Below are 12,538 nucleotides of genomic sequence, written 5' to 3'. Positions count from 1 at the left end.
AATGATTCTGGTCAGTGTAAAACTTGGTCATTACAGAAGTCTATTATATTGTGTATCGAAACCAGCAGTGTAAAAACAAGGTCATTTGAGCTAAAAGAAAATCCTCATCTGCTTCCATTCTGTGGTGTTTACCATGTTTTCCCCACAAGACTAAACAGGCCCGGGTTTGTCTTCACCATGCGTTACACAGCCACATCAACCCCAAGATTTCTGCTCAGGGAGTGCTTTGGATTTAACAGCTTTCCTCTCAGGGGCCCGTGAGCGGAACGGGCGGCGTACTTTAGCGAGGTGAACCGAGGCCTTCAATGGATAAGCCGTTATCAGACTCCAACACGGTACACATGCAAGAAAACTTCCTGTTTTTTATTTATCTATAATTCTGTGTCCTCCCGGGTCATGCTGTTGGATAATAAGTGTTGCTCACGTTCCAGCTATGCTCGCATTCTGAAATTATGTAAAGACATAGGGAACGAAGGGGAGACCATTTTCATCCCAACACACAAGATTTGTTTCAAACGTTTAGGTAAAACATAGAGAGTACCATCGGCTTTTAGTTCACACCGTTATTTCCTGTGGAAGATGTATGACATCCCCGGAAACGCATTCAGGGAGGGAGCCTCAAAAAGTCAGTCTGAATTGTCCTGCTCCTTGGAAAGTCTTCGGAAGGATGGCAGATACGATGCGGCCAGCTGGAGTGAAATTCCCTTATTTACGGATCATGACCTGCTCTCGTGAGTTGTATTATCTCTTGAAGAAAGCCTCTGTGTTGCAGAATCAATTTGAAAAATGAAACAGAATGGAAGGATTAAAAAACAGCAGCAAGTGCACGGCTGATAAGAGCGTTAGAAATCCTTGCTGATCAGATAAAATGATTATCCTTGAAGACGTTGATGTGGCCATTAAAAAACAATGCCGAGAGATTATGGGTGCCTTTTAAAGTTAACACTTAAATGCCAAACTTCATTGATTGCCACAAACAGGGCTTATATTCACCCAAGTGGTATTTTTTTTCTAACACACATTTGTGTGTGTATTTCATTTGTTCTCTGCAGTGCTCACAATATGCTCACCAAGGACAACTGCTGAGGATTATTTGAATGAGAACCTCAATCATACATAGTTCCCTTCAAGGAAATGAAATATCCATATAATGAGAGGCAGATTATGTTTTAGTCTTTATCAACACAAACAGACACACTGGAGCTCAGCAGAAAATCTATACTCTCTCTACAGTACACAGTTTGATATCCCAGCCATCATGTCATTTTGAATCCATTAATCACTTACTGACAAGGCAGTGAATGTAACTGCCCCATAAAACAGATAAAGTCTCATCAGTTAGGCTTTCGCTGCTAGATAGCCGATCACAGCTGAGAAGCATCACGATGCCGTCGCGAACACAGAGGCCCTGCGATGTTGTGTTGTGATCAGAGCGGAATGCCTCGCTTTCCTTTTGGTGAGAAAGTGTAAGAAGTCTCCCTGGATCGTTTCCATTTTCATTCAGCTTTGACAAGAGCCTAAACTCACACTGATCACTCACTGATACGTGACAGCATACCTGTGAGGTAAGGTACACTGGCCAGATGAGATCAGAACTGAACTTTTTGCCTAACATGCAAAGTAATATTAGTAGCAGAAAAATAAAACTGCACATGACCCTGAAAACTTGCGCAGTGAAGTGTGACATTGTTCTTAGCTGGAACAAAGAAGCAGGTTATAGCTGATGGTAAGAGGGATAAAGCTATTAATGTTTTTACTAAAAGTTACATACTTTCAGTAAAAACTGTCCATTTACCATCTAAAACATTTTTGAAAATGTTGGTCACACCTCCCTCTCTTGCTTCAGAAGGACCAGGTTTAATCTTGGCTCTACGCAGCAGAGGAACATTTCTGGTTTACAGCAGCCTGACTACTGAAAACCAGAAATGCAGGTCACATGTGACCTGCAGGAAACAACCACTTTATCCCACCAACAATAAGGTATATTTGGTGTTTGAATCATTACAATAGGCAGTTGCAAGCATTTCTAGAGGCATTTGAAGTATTTGAAGGTTTGAGCTACTCTCAGGCAGCTGTGGTCTCTGACCAGCACAAATACTGGAGATCCACTGTACACACATTACTTCTGATTTCACTGGTTTAGCATCAAGACCTCGGTCAGATGCTGCCCACCCACAAAGTACCGATTCATCTCTTTGCATATGAAGGAAGACTGATTTATCAACCTATTTATGAACATACATATCTACAGAAACAAAGTAGTTAGGCAAACTATGGTGTTTTTTTCAAAACATGATCTTTTGAAGCAGATTCCTATGCTGGTTTGAGGTCATTCAACCTGAAACTAGAGACATGGAAGAGCTACAGATCAAACAACATTTTCTCTGACAAGAGGAGATAAACAGAGTGCCAGGCTCACCTCAGAACAAAGCAGCGCCTCACCTCTCTGGCCCACAGCAGCTTCCCGACAGCCAGTGATGCAATGGTAAATCAAGAGGTGGGCAAACTAAGATGGAGACTAACAGCCCCATCACTCCTAGGTTTTGGAAAGTATGAGGGGAAAAGTGTGAGTGTTCACAAGGCCATGGGGTTGTCTCTGGGCTGACGAGCGTTTCAAGCACTATCCATCATTCATACACACACGAATGAGTAGGACTTTTATCACACAGGCACAATTTATTTGCCTTTGCTTTGATGCGTCATGTTCACATGCATCTAAGACTTTTCTAAGAAGTATATACACACACACACGCACACACACACACATATAATATCCAGACAACATACTGTATGCCAGGTTTGAAGTCTGGCCTTAGCCCTTTGCTGTACAACCATCTTGCTCTGCCTGAAGATGTTTCGCTCTTCACTCTTTGTCTCCATCTATTGCTCTTTTGCAGGACCGGCGTCTATTAGCAACTCACATCACAGAACCTCAGCAATTAAAACGGATGTGCAACACCGTCTCCTCATGAGGAGAGAGAGTAACGAGAAAGGATGTAGGAACGGGAGGGGACATGAGTCAGAAATGGAGAGAGGAAAAAAGAAAGAGAGGAATTATAAGAGGGAAAATGTTCGGCACCACCTCTCCTTCAAAACCAGGACTGATACTGTGTCTATTGATCTTTATTACAATAGCAGCAAGCTGTAAAATGTTTGATGGTTTTGTACAGATCTTAGTCCCCCTCATCCATAATTACTGCTACACATGTAGAACCAAGGGCAACTTCAGAAGGGGCGCTGTTTGAAAAGCTGCTGCCAGACTGCAGGGATGATGGGAAATCTCTGCGGGGCCTCACGGTAGCTTCGAGCCCTGAGGCTATCATTCCTCCTGCCGAACACCTGAAGCAACTTAAGTTTTACAGAGATCAAATTATGAAGCTGATTTTAAATAAGAAATGAGGCCAACCAGGTACCCTTACTCGGAGAGAGAGAAATTTTCTTTTATTTAGGTTTTTAATGGGTTTGTGCAGTGACCTAAACACTGTCAAGTTTATTTTAGGTCCTAATGTTGATAGAGCCAACTGGAGCGTGCATGTACTGCTTATCCATGTGAGTAAAATATCTGATGTTTTTAGTATTTAATATCCTTATATTTAAATCTAAAATAAAGTGTAAATGTGCTGCTATATCTACGATACTACATTTTGCAGTGATCAACTGAGTTTGGACAAAAGGTTCAGCATAACCGGATGACTATGAAACATGAATACATCTTCATTTGGTTTTCCATAGTTTTTCAAATGGGATAAGTAATTTTAAAACAAGATTTTTCAAACAAAAACAACCATTTTGAATCATGAAAGTCAAAGGCTTTCACCACGCAGTTCGTCAAAAGAAACAGACGTTTTGCTTCACGTATTCCTTCTAGCTGCGATTGGGCTGAAAGTTCCTAGAACAGTTTTCACTTTTTCATACCAAAAAAGTATTTTTCATGTCTTGTTACAATTTTTACGTGTTGTAGGATTTTGTTTCACCTTTGGCTGGAAAGTGGAAGTTGGGGGATTCAACCGTACAGCAGAGCAGTCCTGATCAGTCGTTTCTGCATTATGAGGTCTATGGTTTTAGGTGGAGCAGAGTTTGCAAATTCAGACGAGACAAAACTGACCAGATGTCCAAGGAAACAAGCTAGACATTGTTTGCTGTCCCAGGATCTACCATCACACAGTGAAAGAAATTACACATTTCCAATGGGGACATGCTTATTGGACATGGATAGAGAGAGCACTTTTGTGCAAAGATCATCTGTATGAGAAAGTGGAGGAACTCCACAGTGGTAGACAGGTAATACGGAGCCCTCCTTATAAACAAAACATCCCCTCTTAAAACAACCTTCGACTATGTATGTTCACTGACAAAATAAAGAAGATGAGGTCCACTTGGGAGAGCATCAGACGATAGACATGGACAGAGGAAAACTGGTCATGATGCAACATGGGGTGGAAGAGAGAAGAGGGCAGAATTACAAACAGCCTCCAAGTGAGATGATTGTTGCTTCCAGCAGACGCAAGCAAGACACAGCGGTCTTTAGCCTGGCATGGCCTGAATAATGCATCACTCCCTCTGTAGCTGGGCAGATATATGGGTGAGGGGAGCACTGATTTCTGCCCCCTGGCATTGTTGGAGATATGAATAATGGATAGGTTAAATGCTTGTGCTAAGAATGAATTAGGATATGCTTTGTTCCATGGCTGTATTTATGTAATTATTGGCTTTGGACTCTACAAAGAGAACAAAGACAGTGTTAAATTGGGAGGCAGAGAACCTCTGATCTCATTGTGGACCATGAACATCCATGGTGAGCTCCAGCTGAATTTCTCTCTTCTACGGAAAGCTGAAGCCTCTGGTGTCATCCGACTGCATGCCATTGATTAACATTTAACAACTGGGGAATACTTTGTCACAGGAAAGCAAAGCAAACTTTGAGCTCTTGAAAGCAAAAGTAGAAATAAAGAGAGTTTGACAAAGGGAAGGGAGGGGATTTTAAAAAGGCAAAGAAAAGCAGAAAGACAGGCCTGATACACACTACAGAAGAGACATTTTCACATAGCCCACCATATATTTCTCATGAAGCCCTGACAGAGTACTTCAGACACAGCCATTGGTTGTCTAGGAGTGACAGACTGCAAAAGTCAGGATGAACAACTGGTTCCTGCCTTTCTTTTCTGTCCTCCTCTGTTTCCTGCTGTCTCTCTGTTTTTCTGCCTCTCCAGACTCGGCCACTGCTCTGCCTGGGCAACACAGGCTGGGAAGACGGAAGGAGGATGTAAGTGGGAAAGCAGCATGGGCAATGGCCAGCACTGGAAAAGAGGCTGGTCACCCTGCTGGTTTTGCTGGTGAAGCTGTGCACACTGCCAAAGAACAGTGGATCACAGCCGGGCCTGTGTTTAGACAGTCTGACAGATCTCCTGCACACCCTGAGAACTCGCGGAATCTGTGCTCCAATCATACATCACCCCCAGCCACAATCTACATTCTCTCTCTCTCTCTCTTTCTCCGTTTGTCTGTTAGGTGAAGCTATCTTCGTTCGTGTCTCTTCATCCTTCGCTGCTTGGAATCTCCTTCCATCTTTTCCGCCTGCTTTCACTTCAGCTCTGCTTTCTCTTATTCTCTCATGTCTCCTACTCCTTTTGAGATTCAATAAGAGCCCTGGAGGCAGGAGAGAGAAAAAACAGGGGGCGGGTGGGTGTAAAAACATCTATGGCTTTATTTACAAAGGGCCCAGGTATTGCCCAGCGTTAAATCCAGGGGAAATGATTTATTTTCCGCCCATGTGTGGCACTGATCCTCGAGGCGTAACTCAGCAGTCGACCGGCCTCGTGCTTGCAATTTACAGTGGCTGCAGAGGCTCATAAAGGAAGAATGGATTAATCTGGAACACGACATAAACAATACGACTCTGACAGCCCTATTAAAACCTGTGCTACTCAGCATCAATTCTCTTTCACACTTTACATCTATCTGTCTCTCTCTCTCTGGGTTTTCTGCAGTCATTGGTTGTTGAAGGGACTCTCAGTGGAAACTCTGGAAAACTGACCAGAGCTCACACCCCCGTCACTGTGATTCCCAGAGTATCAGATTCAAAACAAGGGGCTGCTGCACATCTACATATGGCAACCGGACCTTCTAACTGTTTAAGTTTTGGACATCATCAGGGATATCAGATGTACTCTGTCCACATTAGAGGCTCCCACAGTGCTCGTTAGGGCCAGGCCTAGAAAGGCTTCCTGTCCCAAACACCAGCGGCTTCTCGTTTTCCATGAACTGGACTTCTTTTGGGAATGTGCTATGCTCACCCCTTTTTTAGATATATGCATAGATTTGAAGCGACACAAGATACAGATTAGTATAAGATGCACATACACACACACACCCACACCCACACCCACACACACACACACATGCAGACTTGGACATCTCCAAACAGTTGTCAGCTGCTCCCTGAACCCCTTGGGGAAAGATCACTCAGCATCTCCAAAGACCTCTAATAACTGATAGCATTCATATACTCACATACACAGCTTGTCATTTTGCTAGCTCCATCTCAGTCAGAAACAGGTGTAAGCCACACAGAAAACACTCACACAGAGGCAGAACCTTTTTAACCGCCTGAGTTTTTTTTAACACAAAAAACACAAACTTTCAAGATGGCAACCCATCCCAAAAAGACGAGACAGGCAGGCCCAAAAAGAAAAAAAAGAAACGCTCCGATCAAGAGACACAGTTACTAATTCATGTCCAGCTATGGATGAAAGCTTCAGGAACGTCAGGCAGCGAGAGAACAGACCTGAAATTGAAATCAATAAGTTCATTAGACTGCACAGCCTGTTCGTGCTGCAGCCTCCACTTCCCCTGCAGACATACACAGCAACACACGAAAAAACAGGGACGAAACAAGGTTTGACCTATGTCCACTAGCCAAGCATTCCATTTATTTAGCCCTTATCGCAGCAGCGATCTGAAGAAGCAGCTACACACTGATAACACCCCAGGATAATAGCAAGACCAGACAGGGCCTGACCAAAGAATGGCAGCCGAAAGAAAAGAGAAAGTGAAATAAAGGAAAACGCATCTGGAATCCTCCTGACGTTCACTCCCTTTTTTTCTTTGTGTACATGCTCACAATGCTGAAACATGAGGGGCTCCGAGGAAACTTTTGCATGGCTTGTTTTCTGCAGCCGCCTCTCTTGTTTGAGCCTGTAATTTAGTGGATCCCCATCAATAAGTGAGAGAAACGCTTTGTGGATTCCTGGTCTGACAGCTAACAAGACCCAGGCTCTATCTGCAACAAACAGACAGAATAGCAAACAATGTTGTCTGAGTGTGCACACAGCTATCCATGAATGCAGCTCATGATTCATGTACGCTACTGTCGAAGCTATCGCTGCAAAGGCTACACGGGAGCTAGCATGTGTCGTACAGGCATTGGGAAGAAAAACTTTTTACTATTTAGGTGACCTGAATAGGTTTTCTTCTGTAGTTCTTCTTCCTTTACAGCAATAATCTCCAAAGCCCTGCAGGGAAGTATAGATCAGTGCAGCTGATGTCCTCCACCTGAAACCAGACCCGTAATAGCTCCAGTCTGAACCGGCAAGGCCCCACAGCCTGTGTCACGCTGCTTCCCATTGCTGATTTATGCCTACGAGTTCATAGGGTTTAACATGCCACGTATCCTCACAGTAACACACACAAATGGCAGCGCACACAAAATCAATGAGTCACAAATTGTTCGTGACCTGAGCTCAACTTGCAGCAATAGAGGCCAAACCTGTATTCAAGGGCGTCTTTATCACGTTTAAAGACGCCTTTTCACCCACAGATTAATGCTCATGCCTTAAGCGGCCTGGCTAAACCAAGACTGTATCTCCATCTGCAGAAATGAAATACAAATGGACTTCACAAAAGAAATCCTTCATTTCAATCCTCCTTATCCTAATACCCGAGCAATTCTGTAAAACATTTCTTTTAAAGCATTTTCAATAAAGAAGAGAGAAACTATTGCAACCTTCCCCCACATATTGAAGTTTGAGAATTTGCCGTCCCAGGAGGTTACTGGGAACAGGACGTTTGGCAAGCTCCCGTTCACTAAAGAGTTCAACAGAAGCCAAAACATTTGTTACAGACTCATTTCATTTCCTGGTTAAAACGTCCAGGACTGTGAGGCAAAAGCGTGAACATGAGTTTACACAGAAAGGCTCAAAGGAAACCAAGCATCAAGCTTTTCCCTCAACAGAAACAGGAGCTGCTTTGGACCTCCGGTGGAAAATAGGAGGGGGGCCAGTTTAGAAAGGATTAGAGTGTAGCTACACTCAGCGGCTACTTTATTAGATGCAGCTGCTAAATTGTTTAACACAAACAGCAAATCAACCAATCACGTAGCAGTGTCTTACTGCATTTAAGTACCTAGAGGTGGTGAAGACAACTTGGTTGGGGACGTTCGAGCCAAGCATTAGAACGGGGAAGAAAAGGGATTAGAGAGACTTTGAACTTGGCCTGGTTGTTTGTGACAGGCTGGTTTGAGTGTTAAGAACGACTGAGGACTACATCCAGCAAGCTTTCAAACAATTTCAAACTAGATTATTGAACATGAAAGTTCATTGGGCTCCAGTTGTCTCCACAATCACAACATCTCAGCCCAACAGGGCATCTTGGGGAGTTCTGCATCATGGATGTACAGCAGCTATGATGTTCATCATGCCAATCGCTTCTGACATCTACCTAATAAAGCAGCTGGTGAGCGTAGATGGGCAGCTAGCAATATAGTAAGGCAGTGCTTCAGTCTGAAAGGTCTCATGCTGGCCGGCTGGCTGAATATACAAACATCCGTGAAGTTTGAACCACATCTAAACAAATTTTTCTCATTGTACTACCACTAACAGCCTTGCTTTTCCAAAGATTTTCCTCTTTTCTCTCCTAGGTCAGAATCTACAGCTAAGCTTCAATTTTATTCCGACTACACAGGAGTTTGTCCAGGGGCGGCTAAAGCTTATCCATATTTAAGGCCTGGAACTCACTGGAAGGGCCTAGCCCCAGGCACACGAACATCTTGGCCACATATATATACAGGAAGCAGTGCCGTCCAAGAAGCTGCTGTTGACCATTTATTTATGAAGTCAAAGCTCTGTGGCAACACGCTATCCACTCTGAAACAACTTAAAGCGGTTACATCCAGGCTGAATATTTCATCTCTGAATCGCAGCTCTTTTTGAGTTCTCTTCAAGGCAAGAATGGAGGGGAGAGATGCAGGGCAGGTGAAGAAAGAGAGGGGCCACTGCAGGTGATGCAAGACCCCTCTCTAACGCGGTCAAAAACAGGTGGGGCTGTAGAAGCGAAAGGGGAAAATAAAGGGAGGGAGAGAGGGAGCCACTTACAGGGCTCCTCAAGGTTAGAAGAAGGAGAGGCTTAGTATTCTTTATGTGTCTCGTCTTGAGCGAGGACTGACTCGCCCTCACTCCCATCACTGCCATCTCTGAAAACAAACTGAGAAAAAAAAAAAAAACATGGTAAAGTGAAAAATAGGACCAAAGAAAACGGAACGTTGTTTTGCATAAACGTGACGACACCCTGAAGTTCTCCAGAACACGTGGAGGGACATGGTCCATTGAGAAGCCTCGATTAAAAAGCTGACATCCTCACTGTAAATGCTAATGCACACAAGGCAGCAAAAAGTAAAAAAATCTAACAAACACAGACTCCTTCTTCCTTCCTCCACAGTCTCCACTTTGCTCTCTTTCATTTTGATCTCTCTTTCCACGAGAAGGGATGCTGCTGGCAGGTGGCTGTGTGCAAAGGTATTGAGGTCTATGAAATATTTACCAAAGCAATAATGACTCCCTGGACAGAGTGAGCAGAAGAAGAAGGCAAGAGGAGGAGAGGGAGGCAGGCAGGTGGGGGGGAGCAAAGCGAGAGATGGAGAGAGAAGAGGGGCTATCTCCTGTTTTTTATTTAAACAGCAAGATGATAAAGGAAAAATTTTAATTTGAGAATATTACCTGGTTTTGGCATAACCAACAGATGCACTACTATTCAAAATTTGGGATGAAAAAAAATACATTAAATGAACTTTAAAATGTTTAAACAGGAACATAGTGCCTTTCAAAGTTACTTTTCTACATTTTGCAACAAGCTTCAAGGTATTTTACCTGGAATTTATGTTCAGGATCAACCTTTGTGTTGTGCACAGTAGCACATAACTGCAAAGTGAACAGAGAAGGACAAATGTAATGTAGGATGTATGTATTCTGCCCCCTATGATACAAGCAGGTTCAAGTTCAGTTCACTTGAACTTGAACTAATCTTAAGCTCATTGTCTCCCACCTGTGTGTGTAAACGCGATTCTGTGAAGACCTCAGAACTTTGTCGGAGAATATGTGTGAACGAACCTCATCACGAGGACAAAGGTGAAGCGTAAATAATTGTAGATTGTTGTGTGTGTTGAAAGCAGGTTTGGTGATTAAAACAATATCCACAGATGTTCCATCCGTCATCCTAATAGAGTTTGGCATAACTGCAAACCTGGCCATCCGCCTGTGATGATAGGTACAGAAATGAGAGCACTAATCAGAGAAGCAGCCAACAGACAGGGACATGGTAACTCTGGAGGAGCTGGAGAGATCCAGAGCTCAGGTGGAAGAATCTGTGTCACAGCAGCCAAATAAATGATGTGAAACTATGGGACATGATCACTTTTGTTGACCTCGTCTTAGTTCAAACTTGGATTGAAACAAGAATTGTCAGCAATACCTGAAAATATTTGTCCACAGATGCTTTGCACCCAATTTGACTTTGCTTTAACAATTTTAAAAAGCAGCGTTGGCAACGATGTCGGCCTCCTGATGTACAAAGCCTTCAGGAGTCAACAAGTCTTGGTATAGCCATGAAATGAGCCGTCCTCCTGAGTCAGTAGTCAGAGAAATAAGGAAACGTGCCGCACTTTTCAGATGTTTAAACATCTCATGTGTGTCAGTATTTTTGCTATAGGCAGCGTTTCTGTGTCTGTTGGTATGCAAAAAGCAGGTTGATTAAATACACAGCATATTGACTCATAAAAAAAAAGAACTTAAAGAACTTGAATCATTTGCAAGTACAAACTCGGGAGGAAACTCGTACAATAATCCGTCCTTGTAATACTACCTCTCCAAGGCTGTTGAAAAGTTAAACTTCTAGGACGGGCTCTCCTGCTGCGAGTCTTTAATGCAGAGGGCCTCCTCTTGTTTGCAGAGAGGACTCGGCACCACACTGTGGGCCGGTTTGATCCGGACAGCCAGCAGAGGCTGCTTTAGAAAAAGCCAAGGGGAAGGAAACCCTACTGAAGCGCCAGTGTTTTCCCTTCATAGCGGTACCAGGATGTTGGGGTGGCTCAGAACAACAGTGAGTTCTCTAACCTGAGACTCAGGATCGAGGATGGAAGGAAGGGCTGCCTCAGCACGGCAGAGGTAGGGGGTCCGTTTGGATGTGTCTACAATGGGAGAGAGGTGCAGACGGAGAGCCGGGGTAGGGACAAACAAACATGAGCCCTTGCTCTGTTTAACTGTGTGTAATGTTGCTACAAACCCAGGAAGAAATAAGGTCGAGTTCTAAATATGTTCAAGAAGTCTGTAAATTGAATTAAACTCCACAAGATATTCAGAGTTGCACATTAAAAATAATGATCGCACCTCCCGCATTATAATTTGCATCACTTTCTTGTGGCAGTGTGCTAGCAGGGAGCTCTGCTGCATGTAAGCGTGGAAGATTTATGTCAGAGTGCGAGTATGTATCCAAAACATGACACTCCCTTTGTACTCCCTGAAGTGAGAGGCTACACTTCCTGATCAGCAAGCCTGACACACTGGACAGCTGACCCCTGACCCCTCATTTCACCTGAGCCACAGAGCGACCCCAGAGCCCATTCTCCAGCTCCTGCAGGGTCGCTCGGGTCACAGTTGACACAGCAGTACTGTGTTATGCTGAGCTTGGAGAGCCTCCTCACATCAGCAGCGCGCCTTCACTCAGGAAATCAGTGTCAGACCAAATGGATGCTCTGTCTGTACGCAGGAATGTGTTTGTGTGCATCTGCTTTGTGAATATCGGCATTTTTTTTGTTGTTTTTTTTTGCTCCTTCACCCATTGCAGTGGACACACCGAGAAACAACTTTGCTCTTTTTACTTCAACTGCTTTTCCCTCCTGTCCCTTGAAGGTACATGTTTTAAATTATAGATGAAGTCACAAAATCCATGTTACTCCACAGAATAACTTTATTACGCTTTAAAATATTAGCGTTTGAGTGACCTTGACAACTGTCATTTCCAAAAATGGTAAATGCGCATCATCATATATCAAAGTCCTAATATGAATGGGCCATTGTTTATAACTTAGAAATTAAGAATCTGTAATAATTAATTGATTGAATATTAATAAATGTTAAACTTTAGGTCTTAACTCGTATACAATAGAATAATTATGTGTTTAAAATGTCAAAACAACTTTAGCAAGAAGTCTTAAATCGAATGGAATTTATAGATACATTTGTTTTATTGATTGTTTCTTTAAAGTAAACAT

This window comes from Poecilia reticulata, chromosome 3 (genome assembly GCF_904066995.2).
Source record: "Poecilia reticulata chromosome 3, P_reticulata-male-v2, whole genome shotgun sequence".
Classification (NCBI taxonomy): Eukaryota; Metazoa; Chordata; class Actinopteri; order Cyprinodontiformes; family Poeciliidae; genus Poecilia; species Poecilia reticulata.
Note: the sequence above shows the minus strand (reverse complement) of the source record.